General features: G+C 42.9%; 1 protein-coding gene across 5 annotated transcripts in view; it reads right to left on the minus strand.

Moving 5' to 3' along the window:
• Positions 1-15,783, minus strand: part of LOC109882087 (transcription factor EB-like) — an 88,802-nt gene that overhangs the window by 62,580 nt on the left and 10,439 nt on the right. Inside the window, exon 1 of one of the 5 annotated variants that reach the window (XM_031817224.1) lies at positions 2,016-2,264. The exons of 3 other annotated variants lie outside the window; for them this stretch is intronic. The gene's annotated coding sequence lies outside the window, so the exon portion shown is untranslated. Of the gene's footprint in view, positions 1-2,015; positions 2,355-15,783 lie in introns of those variants that run through there. One more of the 5 variants, XM_031817202.1, reaches the window with a different exon arrangement.

A 15,783-nucleotide genomic window follows, 5' to 3' on the forward strand; every position in this document is an offset into this window, starting at 1 on the left:
AGTTACAGTAGCAGTTACAGTAGCAATTACAGTAGCATTAACAGTAGCAGTTACAGTAGCAGTAACAGTTACAGTAGAAGTTGCAGTAACATTAGCAGTAACAGTAGCAGCAGCAGTTACAGTAGCAGCAGCAGATACAGTAGCAGTAGCAGTAACAGTAGAAGTTGCAGTAACATTAGCAGTAACAGTTACAGTAGCAGTAACACTAGCAGTAACAGTTACAGTAGCAGTAGCAGTAACAGTAGAAGTTGCAGTAACATTAGCAGTAACAGTAGCAGCAGCAGTTACAGTAGCAGCAGCAGATACAGTAGCAGTAACAGTAGCAGCAACAGTTACAGTAGCAGTAGCAGTAACAGTAGCAGCAACGGTTACAGTTGCAGTAACAGTAGCAGTATCAGTTGCAGTAACAGTAGAAGTTGCAGTTGCAGTAGCAGTAGCAGTTACAGTAGCAATAGCAGTTGCAGTAACAGTTACAGTAGCAGTAACAGTAGAGGTTGCAGTAACAGTAGCAGTAGCAGTTACAGTAGCATTAACAGTAGCATTAACAGTAGCAGTAACAGTAGCATTAACAGTAGCAGTAACAGTTACAGTAGCAGTAACAGTAGCAGTAGCAGTTACAGTAGCATTAACAGTTGCAGTAATAGTTACAGTAGCAGTAACAGTAGCAGTAGAAGTTGCAGTAACAGTAGCAGTAATAGTTACAGTAGCATTAACAGTAGCAGTTACAGTAGCAGTAGCAGTTACAATAACAGTAGCATTACAGTAGCAGTAACAGTTGCAGTAACAGTTGCAGTAGCAGTTACAGTAGCAGTAACAGTTACAGTAGCAGTAGCAGTTACAATAACAGTAGCATTACAGTAGCAGTAACAGTTGCAGTAACAGTAGCAGTAACAGTTGCAGTAGCAGTTACAATAACAGTAACATTTACAGTAACAGTAGCAGTAAAAGTTGCAGTAACAGTAGAAGTAGCAGTTACAGTAGCATTAACAGTAGCAGTTACAGTAGCAGTAGCAGTTACAATAACAGTAGCATTACAGTAGCAGTAACAGTAGCATTACAGTAGCAGTAACAGTTGCAGTAACAGTTGCAGTAGCAGTTACAGTAGCAGTAACAGTTACAGTAGCAGTAGCAGTTACAATAACAGTAGCATTACAGTAGCAGTAACAGTTGCAGTAACAGTAGCAGTAACAGTTGCAGTAGCAGTTACAATAACAGTAACATTTACAGTAACAGTAGCAGTAGAAGTTGCAGTAACAGTAGAAGTAGCAGTTACAGTAGCATTAACAGTAGCAGTTACAGTAGCAGTAGCAGTTACAATAACAGTAGCATTACAGTAGCAGTAACAGTTGCAGTAACAGTTGCAGTAGCAGTTACAGTAGCAGTAACAGTTACAGTAGCAGTAACAGTAGCAGTTACAATAACAGTAGCATTACAGTAGCAGTAACAGTTGCAGTAACAGTTACAGTAACAGTAGCAGTAGCAGTTACAGTAGCAGTAACAGTAACAGTTACAGTAACAGTAGCAGTTACAGTAGCAGTAACAGTTACAGTAGCAGTAGCAGTAACAGTTACAGTAGCAGTAACAGTTACAGTAGCAGTAACAGTAGCAGTTCGGATGTACATAACTGAGATTTCCATCCAATCTTATATAAACATGACTGTTCCATTCTCCATGGCAAGTTATCCATTATACAAGGATATATCTGTGACTCAATGAAGCCAGTCTACTCACCAACCCACCACACAGAGCATGTATTCAAACAACCTATTTGCCCAGGGACAAATTATATCTCATTCCTTGCTTACAGTCCAGTCACAAATTATATCTCATTTCTTGCTTACTGTCCAGTCACAAAGAGCTGATACAGTCAGTAGCACAACCCAACACATAAGGAAATTCCAGAGTCCAGTCATATTGTATCGTATTATATCCAAAGAGAGACAATCCCACAGCCAGATGGAAACAGAGGCAGAAGGGGAGGAAAGATCACGACACGGATGATCCTACATCCTTACCAGGGAGAAGGACAATTCAACAATCGTCAGATCAACCTACTGTCTGTATTCCAGACACCTCTACCACTTCACATCGTTCATACAGACACTCAGAGAGAGTACTCTGCTAGCTGGGTTGAGCTCTTATACAGTCTCACTCTGGTCTCTGCTCGTGACACCGCGCCTCTCCACTCAAAGAGTCACAGGGACAGGGTTAGTCACTGCCCCTTCCTCCCCAAACCAACTGCGTTTCCTCCTCCTCCTCATAAATGAATGCCAGGGTGTCCAGAATATCGCTGTCCGTGGGAGGAACAAAGGGGACTTAGTGTCCGGAACCCCGTAGCAGATGCCCCCTGTCAAACACACACACAGAACTCCCACAGAACTCTGCCCCCAAGCTGGGAAATCCATTCCCCTTCCCTGTGAGCTGTGAGTATGGCTGAAACGCACACAAAAACACAGACACAAATGCCAAGAAAGAGGGGGCAGCTACGTCTCTGATTGAGAGAAGGGGCGTGACGCCGTTGAATCGCACAGACTCCACTGACACACACACACACTTCCACACACACTTCCACAGTGATAAGGCTCTCCGAGCGATAAGGCTCTCTGATAACACACACAGGTATGACATGTTTATAGTGCTTGGTATCTTCAACAGAATGGTAGCAGACCATAATGGTGTCTGTTACATGACAGAATGCTGTTCAATCATGTGAGCAACAACTCCCTCTGCTATTAACAATGATAGACTGGAAATGAATGAGGGCATTTTCCATCAGCTACCAGCCTATGGAATGACATTGCTGAGACAAAGGCATCAGTACAGAGGCAGAATCAAACATTGCACAAACCATTTAGGTGAACAACCACAACAAACTGAATCATAGATGTCCCATACCATGACAACAATGATAACGTTTTTTAAACATGTCCGCCCTTGTGATTATTTTAAGGAAACGTTGGTCCAAACAGGTTGATACTGGTTGAATGAGTTTACAAAAAAAATAAGTGATATGTGGATTGTAAATTCAGGAACTGTGCACTGTGTTCACTCAGTCTGTGTCCTTTAACCCCCCTCCCTCACTCCCACTCCCACCACAACCACACATTCTACCTGTACACAGGTAAGAGTTTCTCTCCAGTCTGTTCAGAAAATAGTTTAGCCCCCTCTGCTGGTGCAAGTCTGCACTCTAGGTAGTATTTGACCAGATTACCCTACTCACAATCCTAAATCATTAGAGGGAGGAATTAAATAACATCTGACCCTGTATCAGTCGCTAAGGGCAGCTTCTACCTACTTCCCATTCCCATTTTGCCCCTTTACGAGATACTATCCTGTTTCTCGATTCAGGTCTGGTGTTGACACACAGATGAGAGATGGAAGACAGTGTCTCGACAGCCTGACCCCAGAGAAGTGACTCAGTTCACTCCCCAGCCACACCTCTCCACTATGCTGTACCACGCCAAGGTCTCATAGTCTGTGTCCCTGAGGGTCTTTTTTCTGGCCCCTCCAGTTGGCTGTGTAGCGGAGTGAACCACTAAAGGGTGAACCACTAAAGATCTTTGTACCGACCTCCCTGATAGGCTGAACCCCTCAGAGTCTCTACAGAGGAGAAAAGCTCCTTCTTCATGTAGCAGTGATTTTACAGGAAGTGTGAGGTTCCCTTTACCAGAAACGAGGTTGCATAACAACTGACTCACACACACAGAGCGACCCTGTGATTGCCTGGGTCACAGGGTTCATGTTTACAAGAACCTCAAGTCATGTGATCACTCAAAGGAACGACCAGACAAAACAAATCAAGACAAAACAAAAACCCAATTCCTCCCCTCAGTGCTGTTGTGGAAGGCAGTGGGCTTGTTCAACATTGCAGACGGCACTGCCAGCAAGCCGTGATTCACTGATGTACAAAAGGCATTTCACTGTGCAAGTGACATTAAAAACCTTGCATCACAAATAACTATTTTGTAGATCAGTCAGTCCCAGTTGACCCAGAATAAATCAGATATTTGATTCTCTCGAACACGGCCGGTGTTTCCCACATGGTGGGCTGGACCAACTAGTGGGTTTCAGCTAACTCCTCCTGGGTTGCAGCTGTTACTCATACAGATAACCATGGTGATACCACAGTAAGTGATAAGAAGGTGAATGGGACAGTTGCTAGGTAGTAAGGAGAAGAAAATCCTGAACATCTGGTTGTCTCTCGTACCCTGATGAGATAATTTTGTCACTGAACAGCATTTACTAAATATATAACCAATCAGAACCAACAACACTGTTGTTGTATGCATTTCCTGGCTATGTGACCTCGGACAATGGAACATAGGTTAATTCTCTAAAGGTCATGACCTCTTCAATACAACACATTTTTATGGACCTTCAATCAAACAGGATTTAGAATTCTGCAAATTCTCTGGGCCCTTGAGTATTATCAGCTATGTGTTCTAGTTATATAATATAGTTATGTTTATCCTAATGATATTGGTTGAAATTATGATGGCCAAACTCTATCTCACACCACAGTATGGCTCTGGGGAGCATTGTGGACAGGGCTGTATGTCGAGCGTATTGATTGGTTGGTCAGTGTGTTTTAGAATGTGGCCTTTGACTAATCAATCAGGATCTGCCCCAGGGTGACACACCACCAACAACAGAGAGATTCAGCAGGCTGATTTAGTTAGGCTTTAAGGGGAAGCGTGTTGTGCTTTAAAAAGGGCCAGCGTACCCAGTGCTTCCCCTCTTCCACCTCTCTGCTGGAGTCTCTCCATCCTCAGCTTATGGTTTGCATCCAAACCTACTGGATATATTCAGACATTAGTTTCAGCGGTATGAGGAGACACAGACTTGCACTGAACTCTCGTCTCATAGGCTCACTGAAACACTGGGAGGCATGGTTCTCACATTCATACGTGCTAACAACAAGGCCTTGTTTGCAAACACACTGGGGCACCTTTAATAGCCTGATAGAGACTGCAGTGTATTTACAGTGTTATTTTGGGGCAAGGGCAGGGCTGGGGCAGGCAACCTGGTGATTGGCTAGAGCAGCTGCATGCCGGTTGTTGTTGACCAATCCCCAAGCGTCTGTGTGGGATGGAAATCTGACCAAGAAAGCCTTGTGCTCCTGACAATGGCCTATGGAGAGAGGAGGCCCACACACAGGTTTGTTTTACTATCCTCGTGGGGACCAAATACTGAGTCAGAAAGTTACAGACGTACAAATACTGTATCATACCCCACCCCCCAAAAAATGCTAACTTCCCCTGTTCTTGTAATGGTGAGAGTTCAGCATGTCTTAGGGGGAGTATATGTGTGTCTGTAACTTTCTTACTCATCATTATTCACAATTCATGCATGATAATCCGTAATCATGTTAGCATCCACATTAATGTAGAAGTGTTCAGAAACATATTCTATTCTAATTTACAGTAAAAGTGACTCTAAAATGACACAATACATTATTTACCATTCATTTCTACGGGGCAGAAAATAATCTGTAACACAAACAAAACAAACAGCAAATGCATCCAACAAGTTTGTAGAGTCACAAGCTTGATGGAATCATTGCGTTCTAGGAATGTGGGACCTACTTTAATACACATAGAATTTGTCCGAATACTTTTGGTCCCTTAAAATGGGGGGGGTTAATGTACAAAAAGTGCTGTAATTTCTATAGGTTCACCCAATATGGATGGAAATACCCTCAAATTAAAGCTGACAGTCTGCACTTTAACCTCATAGTCATAATATCATTACCTCATAGTCATTGTACCATTAACCTCATAGTCATTGTACCATTAACCTCATAGTCATTGTACCATTAACCTCATAGTCATTGTACCATTAACCTCATAGTCATTGTACCATTAACCTCATAGTCATTGTACCATTAACCTCATAGTCATTGTACCATTAACCTCATAGTCATTGAATCATTAACCTCATAGTCATTGTACCATTAACCTCATAGTCATTGTACCATTAACCTCATAGTCATTGTACCATTAACCTCATAGTCATTGAATCATTAATTTATGAATCATTTTTTATTTTACCTTTATTTAACCAGGTAGACAAGTTGAGAACAAGTTCTCATTTACAATTGCGACCTGGCCAAGATAAAGCAAAGCAGTTCGACAGATACAACAACACAGAGTTACACATGGAGTAAAACAAACATACAGTCAATAATACAGTATAAACAAGTCTATATACAATGTGAGCAAATGAGGTGAGAAGGGAGGTAAAGGCAAAAAAGGCCATGGTGGCAAAGTAAATACAATATAGCAAGTCAAATACTGGAATGGTAGTTTTGCATTGGAAGAATGTGCAAAGTAGAAATAAAAATTATGGGGTACAAAGGAGCAAAATAAATAAATAAATGAAATACAGTTGGGAAAGAGGTAGTTGTTTGGGCTAAATTATAGGTGGGCTATGTACAGGTGCAGTAATCTGTGAGCTGCTCTGACAGTTGGTGCTTAAAGCTAGTGAGGGAGATAAGTGTTTCCAGTTTAACCTCATCGTCATTGTATCATTGACCTCATAGTCATTGTATCATTGACCTCATAGTCATTGTATCATTGACCTCATAGTCATTGAATCATTGACCTCATCGTCATTGTATCATTGACCTCGTCGTCATTGTATCATTGACCTCGTCGTCATTGTATCATTGACCTCGTCGTCATTGTATCATTGACCTCGTCGTCATTGTATCATTGACCTCGTCGTCATTGTATCATTGACCTCGTCGTCATTGTATCAATGACCTCGTCGTCATTGTATCATTGACCTCGTCGTCATTGTATCATTGACCTCGTCGTCATTGAATCATTGACCTCGTCGTCATTGTATCATTGACCTCGTCGTCATTGTATCATTGACCTCGTCGTCATTGTATCATTGACCTCGTCGTCATTGTATCATTGACCTCGTCGTCATTGTATCATTGACCTCGTCGTCATTGTATCATTGACCTCGTCGTCATTGTATCATTGACCTCGTCGTCATTGAATCATTGACCTCGTAGTCATTGTATCATTGACCTCGTAGTCATTGTATCATTGACCTCGTAGTCATTGTATCATTGACCTCGTCGTCATTGTATCATTGACCTCGTCGTCATTGTATCATTGACCTCGTCGTCATTGTATCATTGACCTCGTCGTCATTGAATCATTGACCTCGTCGTCATTGTATCATTGACCTCGTCGTCATTGTATCATTGACCTCGTCGTCATTGAATCATTGACCTCGTCGTCATTGTATCATTGACCTCGTCGTCATTGAATCATTGACCTCGTCGTCATTGAATCATTGACCTCGTCGTCATTGTATCATTGACCTCGTCGTCATTGTATCATTGACCTCGTCGTCATTGTATCATTGACCTCGTCGTCATTGTATCGTTGACCTCGTCGTCATTGTATCGTTGACCTCGTCGTCATTGTATCGTTGACCTCGTCGTCATTGAATCGTTGACCTCGTCGTCATTGAATCGTTGACCTCGTCGTCATTGAATCGTTGACCTCGTAGCCATTGTATCGTTGACCTCGTAGCCATTGTATCGTTGACCTCGTAGTCATGGTATCGTTGACCTCGTAGTCATGGTATCGTTGACCTCGTAGTCATGGTATCGTTGACCTCGTAGTCATGGTATCGTTGACCTCATCGTCATTGTATCATTGACCTCATCGTCATTGTATCATTGACCTCGTCATTGAATCATTGACCTCATCGTCATTGTATCATTGACCTCATCGTCATTGAATCATTGACCTCATCGTCATTGTATCAGACCTCATCGTCATTGAATCATTGACCTCATCGTCATTGAATCATTGACCTCATCGTCATTGTATCATTGACCTCATCGTCATTGTATCATTGACCTCATCGTCATTGTATCATTGACCTCGTAGTCATTGTATCATTGACCTCGTAGTCATTGTATCATTGACCTCGTCGTCATTGAATCATTGACCTCGTCGTCATTGAATCATTGACCTCGTCGTCATTGAATCATTGACCTCGTCGTCATTGAATCATTGACCTCGTCGTCATTGAATCATTGACCTCGTCGTCATTGAATCATTGACCTCGTCGTCATTGAATCATTGACCTCGTAGTCATTGTATCATTGACCTCGTAGTCATTGTATCATTGACCTCGTAGTCATTGTATCATTGACCTCGTAGTCATTGTATCATTGACCTCGTAGTCATTGTATCATTGACCTCGTAGTCATTGTATCATTGACCTCGTAGTCATTGTATCATTGACCTCGTAGTCATTGTATCATTGACCTCGTAGTCATTGTATCATTGACCTCGTAGTCATTGTATCATTGACCTCAGTCATTGTATAATTTACCTCAGTCATTGTACCATTAACCTCATAGTCATTGTATCATTGACCTCATAGTCATTGTATCATTGACCTCATAGTCATTGTATCATTAACCTCATAGTCATTGTATCATTAACCTCATAGTCATTGTATCATTGACCTCATAGTCATTGTATCATTGATCTCATAGTCATTGTATCATTGACCTCATAGTCATTATATAATTTCAAAGTGCTGGAGTACAGAGACAAAACAACAACAAAATGAGTCACTGTCCCAATACTTTTGAGCTCACTTTATGTGGCAGGACTTGTAGATGATATCAGATTACTAAAGGAAACCCAGACATGACTTGCCCAGCAATGCAGAACTCCCAAATGAGCTAAATGCCTTTAATGTTCGCTTCAAGGAACATAACACTATGCCTTGCATGAAAGACCCTGTTTTTCTGGAAGACTGTGTGATCAGGTAGCCTAGCGGGTAAGAGAGTTGGACCAGTAACTGAAAGGTTGCTGGTTTAAATCAAGAGGCGACTAGGTGAAAAAGAAATCGATGTCCCCTTGAGCAATTTCTCCTGTAAATCCTTCTGGATTTCTGAGAGCTAAATTATGAAGGGAGCTCCGATGGGAGCAACACTTTGAAACAGATTAACAATTAACAGTCTGGCAGCCGGGCCAGACGGAATACCAGGGCATGTTCTTTTTTTCCAATGTTTTTATTATTCTTTTTTTACAATACATAACATACACATACACACAAACATCCACAACATCACCCCTGCCCAGACCCACCTGCTCACAGCCCCATCTTCAGCATCACTCTCATCACTTTAAACCATTGTTTCTCTCCGTCACCCACGCACTTTCAACAATTCAGATAATAAAGCATTTGACCTTTCCATCGTGTTAGCGACGGAGGATTGGTTGATTTCCAGCACTCATGTCTTGAAATATGCTGACAGGCGGATTAAATCTTCATTTACATTGTAATACTTCTTGACAGCCAACTTTCTAATTCTGACCATAGCTTTTGTACTTTATAGTACACAATATGATCAAAGGTATGTGGACACCTGCTCGTCGAACATCTCATTCCAAAACCATGGGCATTATATAGAGTTGGTCCTGTTACATCTGCTCACGCCCTCTACTGCTCATCCTGTGTCTCCCTAACCTGCCCCCACTCCCCCAGTGCTCGCTCCCTCTTTCTCTCTCTCTGTGGGTGATTGTGTGGGCGGAGACAGGTGTGCTGGAGGTAGAGCAGATCCCCACCAGCTGCACCTGTTCCATAATCAAGACGTAATCAAATACTCAGTCCTGCCACTTCCACACTGCCAGATTGTAACCTCTGCTCAGTCAGTCTGCGTTTTTAGCCGTTTGTTCCTGCATAGATCCTGTTTTCCCTTGCCTGACGCTGTTTTCCTCTCCACTACAGTTCTGTCCACTATGACTCTGGTCCCTGTCTCCAGTCCCACGTCTCGTCAGTCCTGCTACCCTGTCCTGGACTCCCCACTCTACTGTTTCCTTGGCTTCCTCTCCGGACCTGCTTCCCCATCCCTAACTGCCCTCGCTCCAGCTCCAGCCTCAGCCTCAGCACCTGGCTCCCTGCAACCTGCCAGAGCTTTCCCTGGCCTTCATCCCATCTTCCCCCTGTTTTTCAATAAACACCTTGGTCACCTTATCCCAGTTTCCTCGTCTGAGTCTGCTCTTGGGTTCCCCTGCTCCGCTCCGCATAACAGGTCCCCCCTTTGCTGCTATAACAGCCTCCACTCTTCTGGGAAGGCTTTCCACTAGATGTTGGGACAGTGTTGCTATAACAGCCTCCACTCTTTTGGGAAGGCTTTCCACTAGATGTTGGGACAGTGTTGCTATAACAGCCTCCACTCTTCTGGGAAGGCTTTCCACTAGATGTTGGAATATTGCTGTGGGGACTTGCTTCCATTCAGCCAAAAGAGCATTAGTGAGGTCGGGCACTGATGTTGGGCGATTAGGCCTGACTCGCAGTCGGTGTTCCAATTCATCCCAAAGGTGTTCGATGGGGTTGAGGTCCGGGCTGTGTACAGGCCCTTCCCCAAACTGATGCCACAAAGTTGGAAGCACAGAAATGGTCTAGAATGTCATTATATGCTGTAGCGTTAAGATTTCCCTTCACTAGAACTAAGGGGATGAGCATCTTCAATATGTTCCCATTGTTCCTCTTTAGTGCATTTAACTATATGTCGCAAGTAAAAGCCCTGGATGGTGCGTTGATACAATTCCAAGTCTGGAAGTTTAAAACCACCCTCAGATTTAGGAAGATGTAAAACTTTCCTTTTCATTCTATGAGTTTTATTTGTCCATATAAAGTATTTTATGACCAAGTAGTTTTTTAAAGAATGTCTTCGGTGGGGTAGTTAGTATTACCAAGAATGAATGTAAAAGCTTTGTGAGCCGTGACATTCTGAAGAGGTTGATTCTACCTGAAAGATTGTTTCTATTTAATTAGATCTGCTTTCATACTGTTGAGTAATGGGATGAAGTTGTCTTTATATATGTGTTGTTCTCAAAGCACAGACCAGCAGGCAGGTGTCTTCACAGGCATGTTCAATCTCTCCTTGTCCCAGTCTGTTCCCAAGAGATCCAAGGTAACCTGCCTAAATGACTACCCCCTTGTAGAACTCACATCTGTAATTATGAAGTGCTTTGAAAGGCTGGTCATGACACACATCAACACCATCATCCCAGATAACCTAGATCAAGGATCATCAACTAGATTCAGCCACAGGGCCAATTTTTCTTATAAAAATTAGTTTTGCTTTGGAATTCTTTGTGGATCTGTGTAATCTGAGGGAAATATGTCTCTCTAATATGGTCATACATTTGGCAGGTTAGGAAGTGCAGCTCAGTTTCCACCTCATTTTGTGGGCAGTGTGCAAATAGCCTGGTCTGCATATGGCGGCTTCTCTCAATAGCAATGCTCAGAGTCTGTACATAGTCAAAGCCTCCCTTAATTGTGGGTCAGTCACAGTAGTCAGGTATACTTCCACTGTGTACTTTCTGTTTAGGGTCAACATTCCAATTTGCCATGTTTTCTCATGATTTGGTTGAGTCTAATTGTGTTACTGTTGTTGTCCGAGGGGTCTCTCTCTTTGCAACTCGCTTTTTCTCTCTCTCCCAATCTCTTCGACTGTCCCTCCCCCTCTCGCCACATCAGGGGGGGGATTAGCAGGGAGCTGCTCACTTTAAAGTATGACAACTATGCCTGCCTTTGACCTAGCTGGCATCTACATTCACACGCACAGAGACAGAAACAGAGAGACAGAGAGAGAGAGAGAGAGAGAGACAGAGAGAGAGACAGAAACAGAGAGACAGGGAGAGAGAGATGGGCTAACAGAGAGAGAGAGAGAGAGACAGAGAGGGACAGAGAGAGAGAGATGGGCTAACAGAGAGAGAGAGAGAGAGAGAGACAGAGAGGGACAGAGAGAGAGAGAGATAGAGAGGGACAGAGAGGGAGAGAGACAGGGACAGAGAGTGAGAGAGAGAGAGAGAGAGAGAGAGAGACAGTGAGAGATGGGCTAGCGGGGACAAACAGAGAGAAGAACAGGAAGCGAGGAAGGCTGAGGGAGAGTGAGAGAGAAGAACAGGAAGCGAGGAAGCCTGAGGGAGAGTGAGAGAGAAGAACAGGAAGCGAGGAAGGCTGAGGGAGAGTGAAAGAGAAGAACAGGAAGCGAGGAAGGCTGAGGGAGAGCGAGAGAGAAGAACAGGAAGCGAGGAAGGCTGAGGGAGAGCGAGAGAGAAGGGGTAAGATGTTTTGGGAGCTTAGTCAGTGAGCGTAGAGGGCTGTTGCCGATGGTGGCCGTCTCGGTAAGTGCCATCTCAAGGTGCTAATACTGGTGACATCATCATGGGAGTCACTATAACAGAAACTCAGGATCTGCTCAGCACCGCCTTTACTATCACCAAACATGAAGGGGTTTCTGGTGAATTTAACACCAGACAGGAATGCTGCACACACACATTAAACAAGCACAATCAAGCCCACCATCACACAAACAATATGTCAGCGCCTGTGAATAACTCCCTGTGAGCAAAAGAGGAATGTTTTTATCAAATAAAGCTGTGTCATATAGTACCTAGCTATAGCTATTAAAATAGCTGTGATTTCCAGCGTTACTAATCCTGCTAGATAAGTGTTCTGCTGAGACGGAGCTTAGAGAGGAGGGAGGACAGCGAGCGGAGGTGCTGCTATCAACACTAAGGGAAGGAGTGATTTAAACACTGACGGAAGTGCTGATATCCAACAGCTTTAAGCACTTTAGAAAAAACTTTCTCTGTCTGAGTACTGAGCTGGAGGGATAGTAGGACAGACAGATAGTCTTTACAGTGTCTTCACCCTCACTTAACGGCCTAGGAGAAAGTGTGGGTGTGAATACTGTGTGTGTGTGTGTGTGTGTGTGTGTGTGTGTGTGTGTGTGTGTGTGTGTGTGTGTGGGATATAAAAAGAGTTTGTCTTTACGTCATCCCGTTCACATAACAGGCTGATTGTTATATAATCAATCCATATTCAGTAGGCTACCTTCATGTATTATCACCTGTGAATGATGTATTATCACCTGTGAATGATGTATTATCACCTGTGAATGATGTATTATCACCTGTGAATGATGTATTATCACCTGTGAATGATGTATTATCACCTGTGAATGATGTATTATCACCTGTGAATGATGTATTATCACCTGTGAATGATGCCCATAATCACACTCTTCATGTAGCCTAGACCAATAATGTTTAAATTAGGTCTGTATCACAACTAGTGGCCAGATAATTTCTTAAAATGGAGCACACTAATCCACTTTCCAACCGGTGTAGAGCCTAACTAGCATGCATATGTAGTGCGTAAGTTTCAAGTGTGGGGAGATCATTTCACCATAAAAATGCACCTTTATAATAACAGCATTACTTGCATAATCACATTTGTGGTCACTTTGAGAATGGTGTTTTCCTGCTAATGGAACATTCATGCCAATAGCCTACTGTTGTGTACGCATTGCTGCGCTTATAATGTGAAGAAATAGCCTAATAGTTTAGCAACGTTTTAAGCTCAATGTTCTCATCTGTTGTGTCAGGTTCATTGCTTAAAACAGTTTATGCTAGTTGTTGTATTAATTTGGGATCTATCACATCCCACAACTGTTTGGAATATTTATTTCTCGCACAGAATAGGTAAACTTTTGTACTGTGGGGGATAGTAGATTGAGATAGGCTAGTGCTTTTTCTGTTCGTTAGGCCTACACATCTTGTTGGCTGATGAAAAGTAAATGTGGACAGTTCTTCCTATATCTTCAATATACACCTCAGAATTGGATAACGATGCACACGCAGATGCATCCCCGGTGTCTGTCTCTACTTGTAACCTCTGAGAAAGACCCGATCAAGTGACAAAGAGCCATTTGAGTGAGAGGTGCTTAGGCACGCAGCCGGGGCATCAGCATAGCCTAGTGGTTAGAGCGTTGGACGAGTAACCGAAAGGTTGCAAGATCGAATCCCCGAGCTGACAAGGTACAAATCTGTCATTCTGCCCCTGAACAGGCAGTTAACCCACTGTTCCATGGTAGGCCGTCATTGAAACTAAGAATTCGTTCTTAACTGACTTGCCTAGTTAAATAAAGGTCAAATGAATAAAACACAGCCGGGAGAAGGGAATTATAATGATTATATTCTGCCCAAGGGCAGAAAGGCATGGATTCATTAGGGGCGTTACGGCCACACAAAGGGGATGCAGCCGGGAGATTCCAGGCATTATAAAGTGCTTGTCAAATTGTGAATGAGAGACTGATGAAGTGTGTACAACCTGCATCAAAAAACAAAGCAGAGCTCATACCTTTCATGCTACTTTAAAAAAAACATCATTAGTCTCATCATGCTGCCTTAGAATGTATTAAACATCAAAACATACAGCCCAACATGTTTCACAACTAAAGTTACATAACCATCTCTAAATGAAGCATATAGGAGGACCTGTGTCTTTGTTAACCGCTCAACACAGAATAGCCGCATGTGTTCACTCCCTCAAATCGTTTGGAGAAAATGTACTTTCTATTTCATTCAGCTATGTTCAATTGTATTCTTCAAACTATGAAATAATGCCATGGAATTCTAAGCAAATCTCGTCTGCTAAATTAACTAGTGTAGCCCACAGCCATTTGGCATAGCCAGATCAGGACCTAACATAAGGACAACTCAGAAGATGCTATTCTGTTCTTCTGAAATAGACTACATTTTCTTCATATCATGTTTCCTTGGATTTGTCTAAAATAAATAATGTCTTTATTGTGATGGTGTAGGCTATATTATATGGAAACGTTTGGTAGCACTAGCTATGAAAAGTTTACAGGGTCAGGAGTTTCTAGTGACCAGATGAGCTGGCCAGGGAGAAATCGTTGTAGCCTATAATGTGGGCCCAAAATGTTTTAAGGTCATGTGGTCAGGAAAAACTCCAGCAGGCTCAGAAATGACTACTACCAAGCAAAGAGGTGATACACAGACCACAAAATATCAGACCCAGAAAGAGGAAGTGTGGACCCTGAGGGCGGGGCTAAGAAGAGGAAGTAGTGTCACACATCCAGCACATGCTTCAAAACCCCCCACCCACCCACCCACCCAATCTCAACACATCACCCTGGTCAGGTGTCTGTCTGTTCCTGGTGTTTTGGTTTTTAAAACAAGAAGGAAGGGGAGAACACAGTAGTGATTGGCAGAATATGCCAGTGTATGTTAGGGACCAAGTGGAAATCAATTTTCCCACAATTGTTAGATTTGTCACCCTACAGTGCATTTGGAACAAATTAGACCCCTTGACTTTTTCCACATGTTGCTACGTTACAGCCTTATTTAAAAAATGGATTAAATAAAACAAATGATCTATCTACACACAATACCTGTCACGCCTTGGTCATAGTATTTTGTGTTTTCGTTATATAATTGGTCAGGCCAGGGTGTGACATGGGTTTATTTTGTTGTGTTTCGTATTGGTTTTTTTGTAGGCATTGGGATTGCGGCTGAGTAGGGGTGTAGCATAGGTTTGGCTGCCTGAGGCGGTTCTCAATCAGTCAGGTGATTCTCGTTGTCTCTGATTGGGAACCATATTTAGGTAGCCGGGGTTTCACTGTGTATTTTGTGGGTGATTGTTCCTGTCTCTGTGTAGTGTTCACCAGATAGGTTTTCACGTTTCGTTTGTTGTTTTTGTATTTATTTAGTTATTTCATGTATCGCTATTTTTTCATTAAAGAACATGAGTAACCACCACGCTGCATTTTGGTCCGACTCTCCTTCAACGGAAGAAAGCCGTTACAGAATCACCCACCACACACGGACCAAGCAACGTGGTAACAGGCAGCAACAGCAGGAAAAGCGAAAGGAAGAATGGACATGGGAAGACGTGTTGGATGGCAAAGGTTGT

Source organism: Oncorhynchus kisutch, linkage group LG1 (genome assembly GCF_002021735.2).
Source record: "Oncorhynchus kisutch isolate 150728-3 linkage group LG1, Okis_V2, whole genome shotgun sequence".
Classification (NCBI taxonomy): domain Eukaryota; kingdom Metazoa; phylum Chordata; class Actinopteri; order Salmoniformes; family Salmonidae; genus Oncorhynchus; species Oncorhynchus kisutch.